Source organism: Lagenorhynchus albirostris, chromosome 11 (assembly GCF_949774975.1).
Source record: "Lagenorhynchus albirostris chromosome 11, mLagAlb1.1, whole genome shotgun sequence".
Taxonomy (NCBI): Eukaryota; Metazoa; Chordata; class Mammalia; order Artiodactyla; family Delphinidae; genus Lagenorhynchus; species Lagenorhynchus albirostris.
In genome coordinates this window covers 73,619,811-73,640,949 of record NC_083105.1, presented here as the reverse complement: position 1 = coordinate 73,640,949, position 21,139 = coordinate 73,619,811, and the positions used below count along the sequence as shown (strand labels likewise).

At 35.2% G+C, this 21,139-nt stretch overlaps 1 pseudogene; it reads left to right on the top strand.

The window, feature by feature from the left end:
• Positions 1-9,300: 9,300 nt before the first annotated feature.
• Positions 9,301-21,139, top strand: part of LOC132529992 (T-box transcription factor T-like) — a 54,918-nt pseudogene continuing 43,079 nt past the window's right edge.

The following is a 21,139-nucleotide window of genomic DNA, read 5'->3' as shown; positions in this document are numbered from 1 at the left end:
ATCATTTCTTTCTTAAATGATTGGTAGAGTTCACCAGTGAAAAAATCTGGGCCTGGTGCTTTCTCTTCTGGAAGGATAATTATTGTTTGAATTTCTGTAATAGATATGGGCCTATTAAGATGATCTGTTTCTCCTTGTGTCAGTTTTGGTATGATGTGTCTTTCAAGCATTAGTCCATTTCATTCAAATTGTCAAATTTGGGATCATACAGTTTTTCATAATAGTCTACTATATTTTTAAATGATGGTCCCTCTTTCATTTCTGGTGTTGGTAACTTACGTCTTTATATTTATTCTTAGCCTGGCTAGAAGTTTATTGATTATATTAATGTTTTCAAAGAACCACCTTTTTGTTTCATTAATTTTCTCATTGTCTCTATTGATATTTCTCTATTTCTTATTTTAAGATTCATTAATATCTGCTTTAAGTTTGTTACTTCTTCTTTCTTTTGGTTTATACTGCTCTTATTTCTCTAGTATGCTAAGGTGAAATCTTACATTTTTGGTTTTAGATCTTTATTTTTCTAAAAAATATGCATTCAATGCTATAAATTTCCCTCTAAGCATTGCTTTCATTGCATCTCATAAATTTTGATAGGTTTTATTTCAATTTTCACTAAGTTCAAATTATTTTTAATATCTCTTGGCATTTCTTTTTTGACCCATGTATTATTTACAAGTGTGTTGTTTGTTTAATCTCCAAATACTTTGGGATTCTCTAGCCACTTTCTGTTATTGATTTCTAGTTTATTTCCATTGTGTTCTGAGAGCATACTTTGGATGATTTCAATTCTTTTAAAATGTGCTTGAGGTGTGTTTCATGTCCCTGAATGTGATGTATCTTGGTGAATGTTCCATGTGAGCTTGAGAGGAATGTGCAGTTGACTCTTAAATAACATGGGTTTGAACTGGGCAGGTCCACTTATACCTGGATTGTTTTTAAGAAATATTTAGTCAGTCCTTTAAATTCTTGGGTTTCGCATCTGTGGATTCAATCAACTTGGATTGAAATTTCCATTCATTTTACTACTACATTTTATATGAGGGACTTGAGCATCAGCAGATTTTGGTATATGCAGGGGCTCCTGGGACCAATCCCCCTCAGATACCAAGGGATGACTGTATTCTTCTGCTGTTGGATAAGTACTTTATAAATGTCTATTAGATACAGTTGATAATGATGGTGGTTCAGTTCAACTGTATGCTCACTGATTTTCTGTAAGCAGAATTTGTCAATTACTGATAGAGGTCTGTTGAGGTCTCCAACTATAATAATAGAGCTATTTATTTCATCTTGCCATTCTATCTGTTTTTGCCTCACTTATTTTGGTACTTTGCTGTTATGCACGTACACATTAAGGATTAAGTCTTCTTAGAAAATTGACCCCCTTATCATTATGTAATGCCTCTCTCTATCCCTGATAATTTTCCTTGTTTGATGTCTGCTTTGCCTGACATTAATATAGCTACTCCAGCTTTCCCTTCATTAGTGTTAGTGTGGTATAATTTTCTTCATCACTTTACTTATAATCTATGTCTTTCTTTTTAAAGTGGGTTTCTTGCAGACAACATATATAGTCAGTTGTTTTTTTATCCCCTCTTGTCATTTTCTGTTTTTAATTTTTATAGTTGCATTTAATCCATTCACATTTAAAGTGATAATGTGTATAGTTGGATTAATCTCTCCCCTTTCTGTACTGTTCTCTATTCATTGCACTTCTTATTTCTTATTTTTTAATATTCTACCCCTTTTCTTCCTTATCTGGTTTAATTAGGCATTTTATATGATTCTGTTTTCTCTCATTTCTTAACAAATCAGTTATACTTCTTTTTAAAAAATGATTTTAGTGGTTGCCCTAAGGATGGCAACATGTATTTACAACATGTATTTACAAGTCCACTTCTAAATAGGTCTATATTATTTTATGAGTGTGTAGGTACCTTAAAATATTTCATATTCATCCCTTCTAACATTGATGTCACTCATTTCACTTATCAATAAGCTATACTCATTCAATATATTGTTGCTGTTGTTAGTTTGAACACTTATATATTAAATCAAGTAAGAAAAAGAAAAATAAAAGGGTTTATTTTACCTTTATGTGTTCCCTCTCTAATGCCCTTCATTTCTTTACATAGATCACAGTTTCTAACCTGCATCATTTTCTTTCTCTGAACTTTAAAAAAATTAAACTTCTTTAAACATTTTTTGAAAGGCAGATCTACTGGTGAAAAATTCCTCATTTTTGTTCATTTGAGAAAGTCTTTATTTCTCCTTCATTTTTGAGGAACAATTTTCCTTAATACAGAATTCTAGCTTGGTGATTCCTTTATTTCAACATTTTAAATATTTCTCTCCACTCTCTTTTTGCTTGCATTGTTGATGACAAGAAGTCTGCTATAAATCTTATACTTCTTTCTTCATAGGTAAGGTGTTGTTTTTCTGTGTGTGTGTTTCAAGATTTTTTCTTTGATTTTCTGTAGTTTGAACACAACATGCCAGGTGAAAGTTTTTTTATTATTTATCCCACTTGGACTCCTCTGAGTTCTTGATCTATGGTTTGGTGTCTGTCATTATTTTTGAAAAATTCTTAGCTGTTTTCACCTCACAAATTATATCAATCTTGTGAACTGAAATCACATGTTTTTTATTACCAATTCATACTCTCCTCTAATAAGCCATTCATCATAGAAGACCTGCCACCTTACACTTCCTCTAGATCCACCTCTGCTGAGACCATTGCATCAAAGTGAGAACTAATCTCAAACTGATTTTTCCAATTTTCTCTTTGCACAGTGCTGAGTAGTGGGAACTTTAATTGTAACTGATCAATTTTTGTCTTTTATATAGTGTGCAGAATGTTTATTTGCACAAAACATAAATAACGTGTGTATATATATGTGCATGTATGTGTTATATATATGTGTATGTGTGTGTGTGTTTGTGTGTATGTGTATATATATATATATAAAAATGTTATGATTCCTTGCTTGGAAGGATGGAATCTAGGGCAATAAGAAAAGGGGGAGTGAGACATGGCCTTCCTCTTAACTTTACCTTTTTTTCTCTCCTTTTCTTTTTTTACCTAAGTTATTTATTTAATTCATCTCCTGCTACAAGAAAAGTGATGGAAAATCAGTCTACTGGTCATCATTTGATGCAAATAAAGAACGTGGGCTTAAGGTCCTATACATTTTACTGGTCCATGTGCAAGAATAGTCCAAATCTGAGCTGTGGTCCATGATGTAGAGCAATGGTCCAGGTTTTCTTTATTCATCTTCATTGTAGGTCAGAAGTGGTTTCAAATGAGGGTTATGGAATAAAGAATGGTTACCATATCTCGAGGAAAAGGGCTTGGACCTGATGCAGAGATGGGGATAGGCAAAAACTTGGGTTCTTATGTTTTCTCTGGTGCAAACAGGAAGGCGTTCAGCAAGCTGACTCCCACCCTGGGGAACATGACAAAGTAAATAGGGGCCTTCCAAGTGTGAGCTAAGCCCTCCTTGCTTGAGGCACCTCTAGACGTGGGAAGCCCCAGATGTGGTTGGGACGTGCCTAGAACCCCGGAAACCCAGAGTCTAGCCACCACTCCATTTTCGACCTGATTCATAGCTATCATTGCCTCTTTATTATTCTAGAGATTATAAAGAAATTATTATTCCTGATTAAAAACAGAATTATCAAATTTAAAATCATTGTGATAGCAGTAAGCAGCAAGTTATATTCCTTAGAAAATCAATGCAATGAAATACATACTCGGCATACATACATACTCAATTTTTCTCAGAATTCAGAAGAAAATAATAGAAACTAGGTGTGATGAGAGAATAGTTAAGTGAAAGAAGGTGAAACATAAAATCCAATCTACAGAAAATTGTAACTTCATGAAACAGTCACTTTTACAAATTACGAGATTTTTTTTTAATCCAGAAAGTGACATAGTTATTTATCAGTTACTAGTTTCAGATTCCTTTCAACATTTCTGAAGACACAGGTCAAGATGAAGCTGATAATTGCCCAACATTTGATCTGATAAAAACATAATGCTAAAAAAAAAAAAAAAAAAAAAAAAAACATAATGCTGCAAACGAAGGAGAACTTTCCTCTGGTGAATGGTGGACTGAGGGGGGAAAAATGAAGCACGTTTTCACCTCATGGAACTGAGAATGAATGAAGAAACGTTGATAAAATATTTGATTAACTTAAGCACAGATGTTCACAAACTGAGTTTTAAATAGATATTTATGGTTTTCCAAAGCAACCGAAGCAGCAGCCCATCTTCATGGGATCAGCTAGTGAGTATCAAAATTATTTAATACACTCTATCCCCTACTGTCAAAAGTGAATACACTCAAGTGCTTGGCATTCTGTAGAATAGTGGTTAAGGAGAAACTTGAAATGTGTTTTCTCTTGTCCAGCAAGTTAACATTTTCTGTTAAGTTTCTGTTTTCTCTCGAAGGACCTACTCTTCTCTTGATGGTAAGTTATTCTCTTTAAGGACACACTGTCCCCCCGCCCCTCCCCTCAACTACAGTAGTATGCTTTATTCAGGGATTTCTGTAGGGCACAAATATCATGATATGATAATGCAAAATACATATGTACATTTTAGTTAGCAGATGGTTGGTCTCCTTATATAGATTTTAAAATACAAATCAAAATAAAATTCAGATGGAATAAGGAGTTAAATATATAGAGCATAAAATTACTGAAATAATACAGGAGATGACTGAAATTCTGAGCTACACAATAAAAGCAGGCATAATGATTTGGTTAAACACCAAAAGCTTCAAAAAGTTTAAACAAATCTCAAAATAGAGAAATAACTTCTGCAATGCAAAATAATCAATATAGGGGCAAGAGATTTCATTAAAAAATGAAGGTAAGTATTATATTGAATAAATGCCAGGAAGAAGAAATTCAGGAAAGCAAATGTAAAAAATGTGATAAATACAATGAAATGCTCAAACTAACCAGTGTTCAACAAAACAAAATTTAAAATAAAAATAATATGAATGTTTTGTCTATATGTTTAATTCATGAAATTTGTTAAATGTAAACTATTCAAATTGATGGAAATATAAACATTGGACTAATATTCTGTATTGTTTTGGATTTTGCTTTCTATTTGATGGTAAGATTTAGAGACTTTTTCATGTCTGTTTATAGATTTATAACTTTTTCAAAATACCTTCATAGCACATATTCTGGATTCTTCAGAATTTATTTGTCATTCTTATGGGGATTTCGAGTTGTCCTCACTTGGGTGCTATGCCAGCAATTCCATACGAGAAAACCTCGTCCATACAATTTGGTTTCGATGTGTTTCTTAGCACTCATTAATTCTCCTGAAGAAACCTGCTCCTTTTCCCAAACTTTAATTCAGGAAACACAAGGATAGTCACCTAATTTTATAACTTTGTTTTGTGTTATTGAGGTCTGTATTGTTAATCTTATGATCTCACAGTTCTTCCGCAGTTTGGTCATATTTCCTTATGCTAACAAAATCTTCTTTTGAGAGCTAAAAAATATTTTTTATTCTTACTGAAGATGCACTTAAAATATTTTTCATTAACTTTTACTTTTGTTGTTGGCACCAGATTACTGAGAAAAGGGCAAATGAAACAACTTTATTCAGCCATATATAATTACAAATCAGTTTGTTGATATTTAGTAATATTGGTTCTTATTATCCATTATCCTAAATTAAAATTTAGTATATTTACAGACGCTCAGAAACACTAGGAAGTTAAAATTACATATTATTTCTTTGCTCTTGAAATTACATTTGATAAGCTTTTGTATTTTCTTAAGGAGCAATCTGAGTCTTCAGCACTTTTTGATGTAGCATTACATGAAGAACATTTTCCATGTTATTAAATATTTTTTGAAAGCATGTTAATACCTACAAAACATTCCATCTTATGCAAGTACCACATAATTTATCTGTGCCTTTATTACTTGATATTAAATGTGTTTCTAATTTCTTCTATCCCCAAACATTCTATAATAAGCATTTTTGTACATTAATCCTTGTTAATTGCTTTATTTCTTTAAAATAATTATTATAATGCTATATAAGTAAAGTATGCTGTGGGCACTCAAAACCATAGAGAAAACAGTACATCTAAATGTATTAGTGTTTAAGAATCATAACACATCGAGGGGGATTTTAAGTGAATGAACCTAGTGATTAATTTTAAGAACATAAAACTTGAGACAACCAGATATTATGTGCTCCCTAATGTGAAGAAATAAGAAGTGTAGCACATCAACTATGAAGAACTCTTACCAATCAAATCTGAATCAAAACTGTAGTTCCCAATCACTAATTTGTTAAAAAAGAAAAACATGAAAATCGGAGAAATATGTTAAAAATAAAACAGGAATACACACAGAAAAATGCAAAATTTTGTTAACTCTACAAGGCAAATGACCACCCACAAGGAAGAATAAACGTCATGGAAAAAAGAGAGAGGGACAACCTATAGATTTAAAGACAAGAGAATAATCAACCAAGCTATCAATATTCTGAGCCCTGTTGGGATTCTGATTTCAATAAAACAACTTTGGAAATAAATTATGATACATCATGCAGATATATACACTGACTAGATTTTTTAATATTAAGGGTTTATTGTTAAATTTGTGGGTGGATAGCTGGAAAAGCTTTTGTCTTATTTTGTATTTTTTTAGTCCTTATGCTATTTTTTCCCTGATGAAATGTTATGTTTAGGATTTTCATGTATACTATTCAGGGGTTAAAGTAACTCTGAAGTAATCCTAAAGTAACCTTAAAGTAATCATGTTTTGGGCAGAGCCAAAACACGATTGGACATATGTTGATAATTATTGATCTTCTCTATATTTACATATTTTTTGAGAATTTAAAATGCCACAAAAGGGAGCAACAGGAAATGAGTTTACTATTTTGGTGGGGAATAGATAATACAGTCTTGTTATATATATATATATATATATATATATATATATATATATATATATGGTTTATCCTGAAGAGATTTGGGAAAGGAAGTGATATGATGGGATTCACAAGTGAGAGTGCACTCTTATGAACATGGACATGAATTCATCCAGGAGCAAGGAGACCATTAATACCTTCCTCAATTTCTATAATTCCAGTCCCCTCTCTGTCACGCTCTTATGGGCTATAATTTCTCTACAGAATGATAATAGAATGATAAAGAAAATAAGAATGAATTAAAAATGAGATGTGAAAGCCAAAGGGACTCCTTGGTAGAGGCAAAGAAGCCCTCGTTTTGCAGCAGGAGTGCAGAGAAAGCCAAACATGAGGCCTGAGATTTATTAGTCTGTGCGACTAACTTCAAAGGAGGTTAAACTTGGCAGATTTGTTATACCAAGGGCATTGCCCCCATTGGGAAAATCTGAAGATTTAACACACAGAATCTAGACATGCGGATGATTGCTTCTGAAGATTTTGATTCCTCTGACTCTTCTGAACCTTCTAAGCCTGCAGAAGTGTTCCATTCCTTTTTGCTAAGAGCAGTCATCTCAATAATCCTGAAAGGCAGCAGATATACCACTCAAGATCTGCCCTCACTTTCCCTCCTGGCCACTTGGCTTATACCTAGGTTTTAAGTCACAATATCATGCACTTGGCTTCATAAACAAAGTACTGTAATTTAAAGATGCTGCAAATCTATCTGACATGTATCAGTAGCCATCTGGGATGTATTAGTGGCACTGTATTAGAAGATTCTTTATCAAAGGGACTAGAACATAGAATTGGAAAGGGAAGAATTTATTTACCTGAGAATATTCTTTGGAGATAAAGGATTTAGTGTCCTGGAAAGAACCTCAGGAGATTGTACAAACTAATAAGGTGGCTCCCAGTACATGGCATGGTACACACAGTGGCCAAGCTGAGCAAAACTGAAATGCATGAACTGCAATGTCAGATGATGGATAAAGAAATTAAAAAGTTCGAAGAAGTAGACATGCTAGAATGGATGTAATATGTACAGTCAGAAGATAAGCATGATGGTTATGTTCCTTGGGAAGGCCCAAGGACACAAAATTTATCAAGGCCATATGAATGGCCTGGTGAGACAGGAAGCAGCATCATTAAAAAGTTCAGGGGCTTCCCTGGTGGCACAGTGGTTGAGAGTCCGCCTGCCGATGCAGGGGACGCGGGTTCGTGCCCCGGTCCAGGAGGATCCCACATGCCGCGGAGCAGCTGGGTCTGTGAGCCATGGCCGCTGGGCCTGTGCGTCCGGAGCCTGTGCTCCGCAACGGGAGAGGCCACAACAGTGAGAGGCCCGTGTACAGCAAAAAAAAAAAAAAAAAAAGTTCAGTAGGGTCTCTACTTTTCATTTTAGGGCTGGAGATAGAAAATAGTATTACAGAATTTATCTAGCTGAAAACAATGTCCATGAATGGACTTTAAAATAGTAGAGTCTAGGTGGCAGCAGTTAACTGTCAGTAACCAGGTGGCACTTAACCACATATGTTGTGATCACTAGCAAAGTTGGAGTAATAGCCCTGGGAACCAGATACACAGGGACTTACAAGGATGGTTAATAGAATATGACCTCCCTAGGGGCAAAATAGATTGGTGTCTGACAAAGTCACTACTCAGCTTGAACCAGCAGAAGAAATCAAGGTTTGGTGATTGGGCGTCTGAGGATAGCCACCCTAATAAATATGTCATGATTCCTTGCATAGGTTTCAGACTGGGGACCATTGTTCAGAATCAGAGCCCACTAAACAGTGGTTCCAAGTGGAACAATTGCAGTACCATAGCATGTATACAAAGCAATGATTTGCTGCATTTTTCCTCAAGAAAATTATGGCCATTTACTCACTTGACTATAAATTGGGAGATGGGGATTACTCATATTTTTAGCACTGTTGGTATAGGTTATAGGGTTTCTGTGATATTGAACTACGAATACTTTGAAACATTATTGTGGCCTTCCTATATGTATGGGGGCATATGGGAGACAGGTAATAAATCACTTACATAGACCACCTGATGGTCATTTCCCTGGACCCTGAATGTTTAATTGGTATTAACATACTTGGAAGTTAGTACAACTTCCAGATCGGGTCCTTGGTTGTAGATAACTACCAAAATAGGGAAAGCCACATGGAAGCCTCTGAAACTGTTCCTGTCATGAGAAAGTAAGTAAAAATATATAAATAAAAATTGTATCATGTATGTATTATATAGAGTTTAGGAGATTTATATCAGCCATGAGTTTCTAACAGATGCAAGGATGGTGGTCCTTATCACATCCCCAGTTAAGTTACCTAGCAATGATCTTGCAAAAACCAGATGAATCCTGGAAGGTGACTGTAGACCGCTGCAAGCTCAGCCCAGTAGTTGCCCTGATTGAAGTTGCCATGATGGATGTGGTAACTTTGTTAGAACAGATAGAGCCTCAGGTTCTGGTATATGGACATTGTTTTGGCATATGCATTCTTTTCTATTTCAGTAAGAAAAGAGGATCAGGGAGAGTTTTTGCTCACTTCAAGTGTGTTTTTTTTTAGAGCTAAGAAAAATTCTAGTAGAGATTTGCTGAAAAGATAGTGTCAGAAGCTCATTTTACCATTTTGGTATCATTCTTTGGCACAGGGAAGTTGATTCTTTCCTCACATGCACCTAACATACCTTGTTTGCCTTTTGAAAATTTATGCTGCTATTAAACATCAAAAATTATATCACATGGAAATGTCTTCCTGGGAGGGTGTGCTGTTACTGTTGAATCATCTTTCTGTGGTATCATTAGGTACAAAAGCTTTGAAGTAAGACCTAAAGCCAAAATTCTCACAGATGTTGCATGAAAACAGACTTCAAAAAGGATCTCTGTGCTCTTTCACAGGCAGGTAAACATCTGTGAGAGAGAAAAAAGAAAGCAGGAGAGACAGAGAGAAACTCACTTAAAGGCTTAACTTTGAATAAAACAGGCCTTAGGCCTTTTCTTTCAAATTGGTGTCTCTTTATGTGACTTCCTGCCCCTCTACTAGGTAACAATTGAAGTCTCACTTTGTGAACTAATTTACATTGACCTCTTCCTTAGCCCTCAATAGTTCTTTTTAAAGTGAGGTTTGTTTTCCCTAATGAGGATCAGCTGTGAGCAGGGGCGGCCAAAATAAATTCCCTTTAACAAGCTGTGCCTCTGCTTAGGCTGAAATTTGGAGAAGAGAGGCCAAGAATACATAAAAGGCCTTGAGCCTGCCGGTTAACATTGAAGATCCTATAAATGCAATGTATTTAGACTCACCACATTTTTCTTTATTAAGGAGTTATTATATTCCAAACACTAAAGCTACAAAATGAGGATAAACAAAGCCATGAAAAGAATGACCGTCTTTGATAGCTCTTGGGCCATAAATTAAACTTTCTCTATTTTTAATAAGTGTACAAAATTTAGATCAAGGTTCACTTTATTAAAATTATTTGTTTTTCTTTGTCTTTTCATTTTATCAACTAGTGGCTTAGAAGTACTCATGCCATCACGAAATGAAGAACAAGAAAACAAAACTACAAATTAGAAAGGGTCAATCTATCAGGATTATAGCTTGATCTCTCAAAGCCTAGAGCTTACTAAAATCTCAAAATAATTTCATCAAACAATGTTATAACTGGAGATAAACAGCCCAGTTTTCTTTAAGTTTTCAAGTCTCTTGTCTTCTATTATTAGTTTGTCATATGATTTATTTTCCAACAAACAAGGATCTATCAAATTGTGCCACTAAATCTCTTCTCTACTTTGATCTTCATTTATGATTTAAGGCAAAACAGCCTATGTGATGCTCAGCTTTATGGAATGTAGATTCTTTGCTCTTCATGTATAAGCCAAGCTTCCCTCACCTCCAAGCATTCTGGAACTGATTGATGGCAAGCCTACCTCAAAAAGTCTTTTCTTATCCTCAGTAAGAATATAACAATAAATAGGAAGAAATGATGATGCTACTGAAGCCTGTGAGCACAGCTGCTCATTTCATCAGTTCTGCTGTTACCTCTGGCTCAGAGGTTCCATTTTCTCTGCTTCTATGGGATGTGTCAGGACTGCTCTGACAGCAAGCCCCATAGGCACATGGCATAAAGCTTCTTGCTTTTAAAGCCGGCTTTTACTGGCTCACCAGTTGAGTGTAGTAGCAGTTCTAATGATAAATGGGGAGCTAGTAGAATAATCCAAAAAGTGCTGCCCTCAAATTCTGAGTTAATGAAAAGAAAACAAACTTAGAGTAAACACATCATACTCTGAAGATAAAAGAAAACATATTCTTCTAGTTAACACTAATTATACGAATATTATTATTATCATATTCTTTTTTCTTAAAAGCTCATGAGCTTTGGGTCAGAAAAATGTGGGTGGAAGTCCTGACTTTATAACCTATGAGCATTATGACTAGAGAAATTAGAATAATCCTATAATGTCCTTGAAATTCTTGAACTCAGCTACAAATCACTTGGTATAATCATATGCTGATTAAGATTTTGTGATGTTTAAATAACATGTATTCATGATTAGGATTATGAGAGACACAGAAGTAATCACTCAGCATGGATTTTTTTTCTTTAAAAACAAAAAAACATTAAAACTCTTTCTTTCTGCCAGGTTAAATATACCTACCTTAAAAGCAGGGGTTCCCTGACTTCTTTCTCTATTTCTATAGATTTTGGTGTTTTATTGGCCATAATGAATTGAATCATGGCCCCCAAAATATAGGTCCATGCCCTTATATTCAGAATGTCTGAATTATTCCTAGTATGGCAAAAGATGTGATTAAGTTAAGAATCTTGAGAGGCAAAACTTATCTTGGATTAACCAGGAGGGCCCTAAATGCAATCACATTTATCTTTATGAGAGAGAAACATTTTGAGACAGACAGAAAAGGAGAAACACAAACACAGGAGGAGGAAGCTGTGTGACCCAGAGAGACTGGAGCAGTATAGCCACAAGCCAAGGAACACGTGGAGTCACCAGAAGTTGGAAGTGGCAAAAATAGATGCTCCGCTCTAGCTTTGGGATGGAATGTAGCCCTGCCAACATGTTGATTTAGGACTTTTGGCCTCTAAAACTGTGAGACAATAAATTTCTATAGATTTAAGGCACAGGTTTCTGATGTTTCTATAGGAACCACAGGAAACTAATGCATTGCCATTTTATCACTTTGTGCATTCCAAGTGTATCTTGGCAACTTATCGATAGACTGTTACGACCTTGAAAGTGGAAATCACATCTTACTCCTCTTTGTGTAGAATTCAGTACCTCGCCCAAGTCTTTACACTTAGCAAGGTCTAGAACAAAATTCCCAAATGGATTAATAAATGCCATCATCAGTGAGAGAATTATTCTGGACCCAGTTCCTAAATACAATGATTAAGAATACTGATTTGGTGAAAAGTCAGCAAAATTGAACAATTATCTAGATGTACCTTTTGGGGAAAGGATAAAATGAAACATGCATTTTAACACTGAAAAGATTTAAAAGTCACATAGGAAATAACTGTTATTGACCTATCTAAGAGATGAACTGACGATCTAAGAGAAAAATTCGTAAAAGGACTTTTGTATATTGTGTTGATTGTACTTCTGGGTTTTAGTCCAAATTGTAAGGAGCCTGAAAGTTGTTACTTGCTTCCTCACAACAGGAAAAGTGATGAATAAACTGAAAAACAGCAACTCTTTTTAGAGTCATCAGGGAGCTAAAGCCACAAGGCAAACTGCTGTCCCTAAACCTGGAGAAATAGGAGAATACAGAGAATCACAGCTTATTGGGAGTATAAACCCAGAAGTGGAACAGAATCCCATCACTGGTGCCAATCCCAGTAGGAACACAAACTGTATTGACAGAGTGCTAGAGGCTCAGTGTGCACTAGCTTGAGAGTTAAAATCTCCATGTGGCCCCAATCTTTAATACGTTTTACCTCTAGGAGTCCCATTAGATTCTTACTGTGAAGAATAGAGGAAAAATTCTCTCATACTTCTGGCAGGGGGAGGGGAAAAGTCACTATTCTGAAATATGCCCACATGTCCCTGTTCTTAACAAAGTGCACCCTCAAGGGAAACTTTTACCAGAACCAAACAGTTTGGAATTTATCTAAGCCTAACCTCACTGGCAGAAGAGAAATACCCAACTCCAGCCCTCCAGCTCTTTGAAAGAGAAGAAAATCCTAGATGATATGTTTGAATACATGTTCAGGAAGCAGAAATGCAATGAAAGAGTAATAACTGTTACAGCTGGTCAGAGAAGTTACCACCCAGGGTGACTGCTTAAGGCATCCTGGCCATTACCCAGTCAATTTGATAAAGAATCCAAGAAAGATTCAACACCAAGACCCAAGATAATTACTGAGGGATGGACTCCAACAATATTACTGAGTTAAAAACAGGAAAGCATGAAGATCAGGAAACAAGGGATGGGACGTAGTGGAGGAAGTCCTAAGTTGAAGATGAATGGAAGTTCAAGGAAGAAGACTGCTGCATGAGTGGAGAACAACCAGTTCAAAGTGTAACAGAAGAACCATCTGCAAGAAAATATTATGGTTGGGAAAAAGTCTAATTCTAGAAGGAGAATAGATCTCTGGATCATTTGGGGAAAATTTAAAAATAGTTACAGAAAACAAGACAAAGGAAGCACTGAAGTATTTTCTCCAGGAAAACACAAGAAAGACATTCAACTCTGTGCACAACTGGGTCATGCAGTGAACACACTTTACATGGTTTTTTTTTTCCTATATATGTGTATTTGTTTGTTAATTTTATTAAGCAAAGAGAAGAAAAGAGCTATTCTTGTTTCATAGGGGTGAATTTGTTTTTTAAAAAATAATATTCATAAAAGTACATACTACAGAGGTTTCAGCTTGATTGATAGTGATTTGCAGATATATCTAATCTACTGAACGATCTCAGAATTTCATAAACTTTTACTTGTGAAGAAACATTTTACATAAAACGGCCCTTTGTTAAATTTTGGCCTAGCCAGTTTTTGGTTTTTGCAGCAAAATTATTTGGTTAACATATTAAGATACAACTATATGGTTTCTTTTTCATTTCTCTTTATCTAATCTTATTTTGTGTTTTTTTCCCTTCAGTTTTCTACCTCATTACACTTTCCTCCTTTTATAATCTCATCCCTTTTTAAAATATGGAACTGATTCTCTTCTAAATAATACACAGTGAATATGTGCATAGATGGAAATTAATTGGGAGAGTTATTACTTCTAAAAGAGGGAAAGGAAAATAGGATAACAACATAGAAATGTGCTTCCTGAACTGCCTTTTCTGTAATCTTTCTCTTCCATTATGGCACATCTATTTTTTTTCCTCTTTACTGTGTATGCCTAGATTCTGGATCATTTCAAATCCATTTTTTCTGGCACATTATGTTCCAACATAGTGCCATTTTTTTGTTCTTAAACAGATTACTTATTTCTTATATCTTCTTGGGTCTCACTTTGTTTCTTCCTCTGATGGGGAACAAAACACTTCAAGAAATCCATCACTGTGCTCTTAGAGTGGTTTTCCTTAGGCATTGTTTGAAGTTCTCAGTTTAACATGAAAAAAAAAATGATTCATATAAGTTATGCACATTGTTACATAAAAATGCAAACTAAAGATGAATATAGTATATTCTATCTTCAGAATTCTCAGCTCAATCATGTAACGTTTATAAAGATATTATATATCAATCTTTCTTATAAAATATATTGTCTAAGAAGTTCCACATCAATAATAATCAATTTATTACTAATAACTGACAAATAAATACCACTATTCTTTGAGGCCTATATTATTTTTTTAAATATTTATTTATTTATTTGGCTGCACCAGTTCTTAGTTGCAGCAGATGGCCTCCTTAGTTGTGGCAGGCCAGCTCCTTTGTTGCAGCACATGGGCTCCTTAGTTGCAGCAGGAGGGCTCCTTAGTTGTGGCACGTGAACTCTTAGTTGTGGCATGCACGTGGGATCTAGTTCCCTGACCAGGGATTGAACCCGGACCCCCTGCATTGGGAGCATAGAGTCTTATCCACTGCACCACCAGAGAAGTCCCTGAGGCCTGTATTATTACATACAATTTACATATGAGGAAATAGAGAGTTTAGAGATATGAGTAGTTGCTCTAGATGACACAGTTCATAAATAAGAAATGGTGCTGAAATTTAAACATATAAATATTTAAACCCACACATATTTAAATCCAAATTTGGTGTATATATTAAATATTGATAGATATTGTAAATATTGATAAATATTGGTGGTAATCTATTACATTTCATGATAATTTACATTGTATAATATTTGTTTGATTTTGACCATTTTTTAGCCTCACAATAGGCTGGCTGAAAGGAAATAAAGAAGATAACTTTTCTATTAGAATAAAATTCTATTTTTTTAATCCATGATTTGGAGTTGAAAACTAAAATTCAAAAGATCAATAATGTATACATAATAATGGGTAATATTGGCTTCTTAAATTGTCAAAAGTAAATATGTCAGAATAAGCCCGTGTAAGATTTAATTATAGGCTCAAATAGATCCATCCCTACAAGCAGGGTAAAGGATTTTCACTGACAGACCATGGAGTCCCTGTTATTGAATTCTGCTCAATACTAAAGAAACGGTCATCAATTTGGTGACTTAAACGTTTAATTTTCTAAAGACACAAGAGTGAACACCCAGTGGAATGAGAATTGTGCACGCAATTACAATTTGTATTGTAGACAACAACCAAACACAGCAAAGTGACATAAAATAAGGTTTGCATGGACTGAGATATTTAACATGCTTTGACTGAGAATGTCTAACAATGTAAATATATTACTTTTTCCTTGTGGATGTATACGTATAATAAAATTTAATGATAAATCTCAATGGGTATTATGAAACTTAATTAAATAATATAAAATTAGTCTGGAGAGGACGTTTAGGATCATTTACCATACTTCCCCCTTTTGTGGTCCAAGTCCCCACAATGCCTGCTCTTCTTTACTGGGATTTCCAGTCCATTCACATTTCGACTTCCTTCCATCATCTTCTCATTTCTGTTTCTATATTTTAAATCCCTTGGCTTCTGATTCCAACCTCTCTTTTCCTAGTGCTTGAGAAAGTGTTTTGCCTGTTTTTCTTTCACAGTCTCAGCCCAGTTACACTTACTTCTGGACATATTCTTTAAACTGACTTCTCCAGGCCTAGGCCAGCTGTAATATTATAGGGAGAAAATCAAACATCCAAGTGTGTGGCTACACTTGTGAACTGTCTGCCTCCAATTGTTTGGCAAAACCACAGTCTCCTTCTGCTCAGTCAACCGCACAATCACTGGGGGAGGATCTAAGTTTTTTAATCCTTCCAGGCCTTCATTCCAAAGCCTCATTTCTCCTTTTTTTTTTTTTTTAACATTTTTATTGGAGTATAATTGCTTTACAATTGTATGTGTGTTTCTGCTTTTTAAAAAAGTGAATCAGCTCTACATACATATATATCCACATATCTCCTCCCTCTTCAGTTTCACTCCCACACTGCCTATCCCACCCTTCTGGGTAGACACAAAGCACAGAGCTGATGTCCCTGTGCTATGCAGCTGCTTCCCACTAGCTATCTGTTTTGCATTTGGTAGTGTATATATGTCCATGACACTCTCTCACTTCGTCCCAGCTCACCACTTCCCCCTCCCCGTGTCCTCAAGTCCATTCTCTACGTCTGCATCTTTATTTCTGTCCTGCCCTTAGGTTCTTCAGAAACAATTTTTTTTTTAGATTCCATATATACGTTTTAGCATATGGTATTTGTTTTTCTCTGTCTGACTTACTTCATTCTGTATGACAGTCTCTAAGTCCATCTACCTCACTACAAATAACTCAATTTCATTTCTTTTTATGGCTGAGTAATATTCCATTGTATGTATGTGCCACATCTTCCTTATCCATTCATCTGTTGATGGACACTTAGGTTGCTTCCATGTCGTGGCTATTGTAAATAGAGCTGCAATGAATATTGCGGTACATGAATCTTTTTGAATTATGGTTTTCTCAAGGTATATACCCAGCAGTGGGATTGCTGGGTCGTATGGTAGTTCTATTTTTACTTTCTTAAGGAACCTCCATACTGTTCTCCATAGTGGCTGTATCAATTTACATTCCCACCAACAGTGCAAGAGGGTTCCCTTTTTTCCACACCCACTCCAGCATTTATTGTTTGTAGATTTTTTGATGATGGCCATTCTGACTGGTGTGAGGTGATTCTTCATTGTAGTTTTCATACTTCATTGTAGCATTTCTCTAATGATTAGTGATGTTGAGCATCCTTTCATGTGTTTGTTGGCAATCTGTATATCTTCTTTGGAGAAATGTCTATCTAGGTCTTCTACCCAATTTGGACTGGGTTGTTTGATTTCTTGATATTGATCTCCATGAGCTACTTGTACATTTTGGAGGTTACTCCTTTGTCAGTTGCTTCATTTGCAAATATTTTCTCATATTCTGAGGGTTGTCTTTTCATCTTGTTTATGATTTCCTTTGCTGTACAAAGCCTTTTAAGTTTCATTAGGTCCCATTTGTTTATTTTTGTTTTTATTTCCATTTCTCTACAAGGTGGGTCAAAAAGGATTGTGCTGTGATTTATATCATAGAGTGTTCTATGTTTTCCTCTAAGAGTTTTTACAGTGTCTGGCCTTGCATTTAGGTCTTTAATCCATTTTGAGTTTATTTTTGTGTATGATGTTAGGGAGTGTTCTAATTTCATTCTTTTACATGTACCTGTCCAGTGTTCCCAGCACCATTTATCAAAGAGGCTGTCTTTTCTCCATTGTATATTCTTGCCTCCTTTATCAAAAATAAGGTGAACATATGTGCGTGGGTTTATCTCTGGGCTTTCTATCCTGTTCCATTGATCTTGATTTCTGTTTTTGTGCCAGTACCATACTGTCTTGATTACTGTAGCTTTGTACTATAGTCTGAAGACGGGGAGCCTGATTCCTGCAGCTCCCTTTTTCTTTCTCAAGATTGCTTTGTCTATTTGGGGTCTTTTGTGTTTCCATACAAATTGTGAAATTTTTTGTTCTACTTCTGTTAAAAATGATATTGGTCGTTTGATAGGGATTGCTTGAATTTGTAGAGTACTATGGGTAGTATAGTTATTTTCACAATGTTGATTCTTCCAATCCAGTAACATGGTATATCTCTCCATCTGTTTGTATCATCTTTAATTTCTTTCATCAGTGTCTCATACTTTTTTTATTTTTGCGGTATGCGGGCCTCTCTGTTGTGGCCTGTCCCGTTGCAGAGCACAGGCTCCGGATGCGCAGACTCAGTGGCCATGGCTCACGGGCCTAGCCACTCCACGGCATGTGGGATCTTTCCGGACTAGGGCACGAACCCGTGTCCCTGCATCGGCAGGCGGACTCTCAACCACTGTGCCATCAGGGCAGCCCTCTTATAGTTTTTTGTGTACAGGTCTTTTGTCTCCTTACATAGGGTTATTCCTAGGTATTTTATTCTTTTTGTTGCAGTGGTAAATGGGAGTGTTTCCTTTATTTCTCTTTCAGATATTTCATCATTAGTGTATAGGAATGCAAGGGATTTCTGTGCATTAATTTTGTATGCTGCTACTTTACCAAATTCATTGATTAGCTCTAGTAGTTTTCTGGTAGCATCTTTAGGATTCTCTATGTATAGTATCATGTCATCTGCAAAGAGTGACAGTTTTACTGCTTCTTTTCTGATTTGGATTGTTTTATTTCTTTTTCTTCTCTGATTGCTCTAGCTAAAACTTCCAAAACTATGTTGAATAATAGTGGTGAGAATGGGCAAACTTCTCTTGTTCCTGATCTTCATGGAAATAGTTTGTTTTTCACCTTTGAGCATGATGTTGGCTGTGGGTTTGTCATATATGGCCTTTATTATGTTGAGGTAAGTTCCCTCTATGCCTACTTTCTGGAGGGTTTTTATCATAAATGGTTGTTGAATTTTGTCGAAAGCTTTTTCTGCATCTATTGAGATGATCATATGGTTTTTATTCTTCAATTTGTTAATATGGTTTATCACACTGATTTGAGTATATTGAAGAATCCTTGCATTCCTGGGCTAAACCCCACTTGCTTATGGTGTATGATCCTTTTAATATGCTGTTGGATTCTGGTTGCTAGTATTTTGTTGAGGATTTTTGCATCTATGTTCATCAGTGTTATTGGCCTGTAGTTTTCTTTTTTTGTGAAATCTTTGTCTGGTTTTTGTATTAGGGTGACAGTGGCCTTGCAGAATGAGTTTGGGAGTGTTGCTCCCTTTGCTATATTTTGGAGCAGTTTGAGAAGAATAGGTGTTAGGTTTTCTCTAAATGTTTGATAGAATTCACCTGTGAAGCCATCTGGTACTGGGCTGTTGTTTGTTGGAAGATTTTAAATCACAGTTTCAATTTCACTGCTTGAGATTGGTCTGTTTATATTTTCTATATCTTCCTGGTGCAGTTTTGGGAGGTTGTGCTTTTCTAAGAATTTGTCCATTTCTTCCAGGTTTTCCATTTTATTGGCATATAGTTGCTTATAGTAATCTCTCATGATCCTTTGTATTTCTGCAGTGTCAGTTGTTACTTTACCTTTTTCACTTCTAATTCTTTTGATTTGAGTATTCTCCCTTTTTTCCTTGATGACTCTGGCTAATGGTTTATCTATTTTGTTTATCTTCTCAAAAAACCAGCTTTTAGTTTTATTGATCTTGGCTATCATTTCCTTCATTTCTTTTTCATTTATTTCTGAACTGATCTTTATGATCTCTTTCCTTCTGCTAACTTTGGGGTTTTTGTTCTTCTTTCTCTAATTGCTTTAGGTGTAAGGTTAGGTTGTTTATTTGAGTTGTTTCTTGTTTCTTGAGGTAGGATTGTATTGCTATAAACTTCCCTCTTAGAACTGCTTCTGCTGCCTCCCATAAGTTTTGGGTAATGGTGTTTTCATTGTCATTTTTTCTAGGTATTTTTTGATTTCCTCTTTGATTTATTCAGTGATCTCTTGGTTATTTAGTAGTGTATTGTTTAGCCTCCCTGTGTTTGTATATTTTACAGTTGTTTTCCCTGTAATTCTTATGTAGTCTCATAGCTTTGTAGTCGGAAACAATACTTGATACAATTTCAGTTTTCTTAAAATATACCAAGGCTTGATTTGTAACCCAAGATATGATCTATCCTGGAGCATGTTCCATGAGCACTTGAGAAGAAAGTGTATTTTGTTGTTTTTGGATGGAATGTCCTATAAATATCAACTAAGTCCATTTTGTTTAATGTATTTAAATATTAATTAAGTCCATCTTGTTTAATATATCATTTAAAGCATGTGTTTCCTTATATATTTTCATTTTGGATGATCTGTCCATTGGTGAAAGTGGGGTGTTAATGCCCCCTACTATTATTGTGTTACTGTCCATTTCCCCTTTATGGCTGTTAACATTTGCCTTATGTATTGAGGTGCTCCTATGTTGGGTGCATAAATATTTACAATTGTTATATCATCTTCTTGGATTGATCCCTTGATAGTTATTTTAAAGTCTATTTTGTCTGATATGAGAATTGCTACTCCAGCTTTGTTTTGATTTCCATTTGCATGGAATATCTTTTTCCATCCCCTCACTTTCAGTCTGTATGTGTCCCTAGGTCTGAAGTGGGTCTCTTGTAGACAGCATATATATGGGTCTTGTTTTTGAATCCATTCAGCCAGTCTTTGTCTTTTGGTTGAAGCATTTAATCCATTTACATTTAAGGTAGTTATTGATATGTATGTTCCTGTTACCAGTTTCTTACTTGTTTTGGGTTTGTTATTGTAAGTCTTTTCCTTCTCTTGTGTTTCCTGCCTAGAGAATTTCCTTTAGCATTTGTTGTAAAGCTGGTTTGGTGGTACTGAATTCTCTTAGTTTTGCTTGTCTGTAAAGGTTTTAATTTCTCTGTTGAATCTGAATGAGATCTTTGCTGGGTAGAGTAATCTTGGTTGTTAGTTTTTCCCTTTCATCACTTAAAATATGTCCTGCCATTCCCTTCTGGCTTGCAGAGTTTCTGCTGAAGGATCAGATGTTAACCTTATGGGTTTTCCCTTGTATGTCATTTGTTATTTTTCCCATGCTGCTTTTAATATTTTTTCTTTGTATTTACTTTTTGATAGTTTGATTA